Genomic DNA, 5,435 nt, shown 5'->3' with positions numbered 1-5,435 from the left:
CATCTAGGGATCTGATCCATCTCCCGGCCTACCTGCGGGTATGAACGCAGCATCCACAAATAAAAGGACGTCAGTACGAATAATGTACAGAGTATGTAAGGCACGAATAACAACATAATAAAAATATGTAGAAACATGAGGTAAGAGAGATAACCTGTACATCTGATTGCCTCTTAAGGCTGATATCATGCATGCTTAGATTTTTGAAAAAAACATTTTTCATACATACATATATATATATATAGCTACGGAATGTGTAGACCGATCCATATATCATATCATCCCGCGTCCGGGGCATCCTGCGTTTGGGGCAACATCATAATGTACCCACTGCAATGGTGTGCATATCTACGTGCTGTGCCTAGCCGACTATAGCGCGACTCAATGTGAGAAAATAGCTACATATATATAAAGCATGCATGAGAGCCTAAATGAACGCTATAACTCTATCTAGTGACGTAAGGTCGGTACATCTCCGATTATTATTATGGAACTATCATCATTATCATATTTCACCTTGAAAGAAAAATAACCATAAGAGGAGATCAACAACAAAGAACAAAATCAATATACATGGAACAAACTCAATAATATCATGAAATATCAAGAACTATAAGCTTTGGTATCTGTAGAAACGAAACCATCATTATCATCATTATCGTCATCATCATTGAGAATGTTTATCAACGATACCATAAGGACCTTGAGAAACATGAGCTTCTAGCATTTCTAGGAATTAGGATATTGTGGATATCATGTATGGGTTCACAATAAGGGAATCATGCCTTGAGAAAGAAAGAGTTAGCCTTAACATACCTTTTTCTCTCCTCAACTACTTAACGTTTCTCCTTCCCAGTTCACAAATCTACATTCAAGAGGATTCACACTAACGTCAAGTATTGGAAATACTCATGAGTTCAAACTAGAATAAGTAATAAACTAGTGGAAATTGGGCAGCACTTCCCCTATTTCACCTACTTCCACCATATTCCAAATCAACTCCCAAACAACAATGACAACTTCAACAGTACCATGATTAAGAAATTTCATTCATATTATATCCAATACAATCCCTAAAACTTATTCTCTTAATCAATTTGTAACAACAACTTCAACACAACCCTTTATACACTAGTATACAATACTTCCCCATCATCATTGTTACCTCTCATAAGAAGATTATACTCAAAGCATTTTATATAACTCAAGTTAATTTACTACTCAAAATATCCTTAAATTCATATTTGAACTTCCTATTTCTCTTTCTTTCCTCAATCAAGTTGTATAACAATCAAACATCCTCAACAACATGCAATAGATGTGAAATCTTACCTTAATCACACAAGAGCATGCTTTGGATCAAATTATTCCACTTGAGTGAAACCTCCAACTTCCACACCAAAGGAATTCTTGGACTCTACAAATCCTAATGAGCCTCCCAACACTTGAATCTCTTGATTTTCACCTTTCAATCCTTGATTTCTCTTGGGTTTGGTTGGATATATTTAGAGGAAGATTCTACAGCTTTCATGGACTTGGGAAATGTTCGAAATGAGTTAAAATGAATAAGGGTCGAGTATATAACATAAAAAAAAATCTGCCACTTCCTCAGATATACAGTCCAATATACGAACCGTAAATCCCTAACAAAAAACACCAACCACTGATTCAATTCTATGGTGGAGATCATGGAATTTACGGTCCATATAATATATATGGTCCGTAAAACCAAACGTAAATCCCAACTTTTTCCGGAACGTATTCTCGTTGATTCATTGAGCCTCTAATCCTTTCAATACCTGCTAAACCTGGACTTAACCCCTTATAACTATAAGATAAACATGTCTAATCTCATTTAACCTTAAAATAACCCGGCGTCCAAGACTAGAATCACTAACACACGACGAATCTCAATGTACAAAGTCACGAGGTGGAACAGTACCCTTATAATGGGAAGATGAACATAGTCCATGAGGAATAATTTGGCTATCATGATATGACTTGTGATTTGGCTTCTGTGCCATGATTCATGATTCGACTAATACGCTATAATTTGTATCTTGTTTTTGTTTTGGCCTATATAGGCAAGCTGTGCTAGTTCAGAGGACGATTAGCCTTTATGAATCCTAACGTCGATATGAGTATTGATGTGTCAGTCTAGAGGACGATTGACCTCTAAGGCGTATAGCCCAGTGTATCTATTATTGTGTCAGTCCAGAGAACGATCGACCTCCGAGGCGTATAGCCCGGTGCATCTATTATTGTGTCAGTCTAGAGAATGATTAACCTCCGAGGCGTATATCCCTGTGCATCTATTGTTGTGCTAGTCCAGAGGACGATTAGCCTCCATATTTCCTAGCCCGGAGTATCGATTAATTGATTTTCCTGTGAGTAGCTTGTTTTGTATCTTAGAAGCCTGTGGGTGGCTTGTTTCATAGCTTTGTTGCTTATAAGTGGCTTATTGATGATAATGAACATGTTCACCTGTGAGTGGCTTGTTGATGATCTTGAATTCACGATTAAAACTCAAATGGTATACTGAATCAGAAAAGATATATACTTGTCTTGATGGTTTGCTATTGATATTTTGAGTTTTACGATTGATCTTGTCTTTGATTTCATATTGGAACTGTTTTCACTAGTCATTTTTGTATTATGTTGTTATATTACTTATTTTCCCTGAGACACAGACTGAGTACCCAGTACTCAGGCATACCATTGTTCGTTTTGATGGTATGTTAGGAAATAAAGAAGAGCAGGTTCGTGATACACATACGGAGTATGAAAACTTGTTGCTTTCAAGACTTATTGGTGTGCCCACACTTTCGTTCATGGGACACCCCATCTATCTAGTTTTATGGTTTATGTTTTGGGGCTGCGTCGTTAGAATATTTTTTATGTTTCTTAGAAGCTCCATAGACAGTTGTCAGGATTGTGGGTAGATTGTCGAAGTCTCGTATGACTTGTTGGGTTTTTTGCCACGTTTATGACTAAGGACTTCTATTAAACTTTCGTTGATTTTGTTTTAAAGTATGAGTATGCTTTTAGTTATCCATAAATGATTGTTTTAAATAACTATTAAAAGACTAGTGAAAGAGAATAGATATTTATTGATTTTACAAGGTGCTTTTGGTGTTGTTCATGACATCAAATGCTTGTTGCATCCAAGGTGGGTTTTGGGGCGTGACAAGCTTGTTATCAGAGCCTATGTTTAGATATGTTAGGATGTACCTGTGTCTGTGGAGCTGTGTCTAGTGGAGCTTTCTTCATGTAGACTGGCCACCTATATGGACGTATGACTACCAGGACATATTAGGTGTCTCTCATTCTTCTTGATTTTAGAGTGTGCTACAGAGATTGAGCTTTCTTTAGGATCATGCTAACGTGTTCATTTGTTACGACCTGTTAGGCCATTTTGGTTGCCTTCGTATTTCTGCCTATTTTGCCCTTGTGAAAACGCCCTCTTGCTTGTGTTCAGTACTTGCTAAGTTGGGTAACCTTTAAGTGTTAATTTGACTTTAGGTATCTTTGGGGGTAGTTTTATCCTTTGGGATTTTCATCGTTTCCATTAGCTCCGAAACATCAAATATAGGTTGTTTGATTGTTTGGTTCAGTTCTCGAGGGTCTTGGGGGCATTTTGGTCATTTTTTTGGAAAGTTGTTTTTTTCCCGTTCGGGGTTGACTTGGTCAATGAAACCTATTTTGGGAATTCTGAGTGAGCAGATGAGTTTGTACCACGTTTTTACATGTGTCTGCAGATTTGGTTTGTGTCGGGGAGGTTCCGGGAGAGTTTCGAGATTTCGGGTTGAGGGAGTCAAAAACCAGATTTTCTTGGTTCTGGTGTATCCGCATGTGCGCAATGGGTCTCACCCTTGCGGATACAATCCGATGAGTGGAGGCTCGCAGGAACGAGGTCCTGAGATTATGCCATGATTCGCCCCTATGACGACTGTTCTACAGCTGCGCGTCCGCAGCATCGAGCTTGGCTCCGCCGCTGCGGATTTGAGATATTTTAGAGGGGTTCGCTGGGGCGAGGATTTGCCTTCCGGTGCGTGTGCGCGGGGTGAAATTAAGTTATCAGGAGCGTGAATCGTTGTACAGAATGTGAGTCTTATTGTGCTCTTTCCTTAGAAACCCCATTCGAAAACCCTAAGTTAAGAGAGCTAATTTAGTGGAGAATTGAAGGAAAATCAAGGAGAAATCAGTTGGTAAATATCCTAACCTAGTATTATGATTATTTCAATAAGTTAGACCATATTTCATGCTTAGAATGGTGAAATTAAGGGATTCATGAAAGGGTTTTGGGAACCCAATTTGAGATTTAGAATTTGGTCAATTGAGCATGAATTCGTAATTATTTATGGGTGATTTTTGGAATATGAGTTATATGAAGTAAAGAGACCATGATTTTAGGCTCAATTTACTGTTTTGCCATTTTGGGTTTGGAATCTTAACTTTAGGGCTTATTTTTGGAGTTTTGGATTATGTAGCGATATGGGTATTGTTAGACTCGTGTTCTAATGTATATTACGTGTTTGACTAGACTTTATGCCTTTAGAGTCATTTCATGACGGCACAGGGACCTCGATATTCGAGATTCGGCACTACCAGGCATGCTGAGACCTCGAACTCTTTCTTGACTCTGTGTGTTGGGTAAAATGAACCTAATAAAGGGGTAATTGGGAGAATTAAGGGGGTTCCGATACTTGCGAGCTGATGAGCACTAGTATCGGATACCGATCATTTTGTTATGAGTGCTTGTGCAGTATCAACTGTATAGTTGGTCTGAATGCCATGTCTGGGCACTAGCTGATAGAATAGAACGACACTTTGGATCTGTGATTGGGGTCCGATACCCACACTTTATGTCTCTTATCATTATTAATTGACTGTCTTGTCTGTTATGTGTATATCACTCATATATATATCCTCGTTGAACTGAAGATAAGTAATACGGTGAAGCCTTTATGATATTACGAACATGGGAATGGATCCATGATTTTATACTCGTTCTTGACTTGATCTATGCCATATTAAAACTTTACATGTATTCATGCACACGATTGAGAATATGATTGTGAGTCTGAGGGGACTTTGTTTCGGACGAGTGATGATGTTGGCACGTTATATTGACACTTGAGCCCGGTTGGCTATGAGACTTGTTATTGAGATATGACATGATTGAGGCCGTAATCCGTGAGATATGACATGATTCAGGCCGTAATCCGTGAAAACTACCGGAGCGGCGATATCTGGGCCTCATGAGCCCCCCATGGATCATGATTCATTAAAATTCAAACGTTTGTATATCGACAGTGGAAACAAGGCCTTGTATTGCATTTTCATATCATTCATCCATTTTCTACATTGTTGTTGTAACTATTGGTAATTGTTGGCCTTATATTGAAATATAATTGTTATGTGGGTTTAGCTAT

The sequence above is a fragment of the Lycium barbarum genome, chromosome 9, assembly GCF_019175385.1.
Source record: "Lycium barbarum isolate Lr01 chromosome 9, ASM1917538v2, whole genome shotgun sequence".
NCBI lineage: Eukaryota > Viridiplantae > Streptophyta > Magnoliopsida > Solanales > Solanaceae > Lycium > Lycium barbarum.
Note: the sequence above shows the minus strand (reverse complement) of the source record.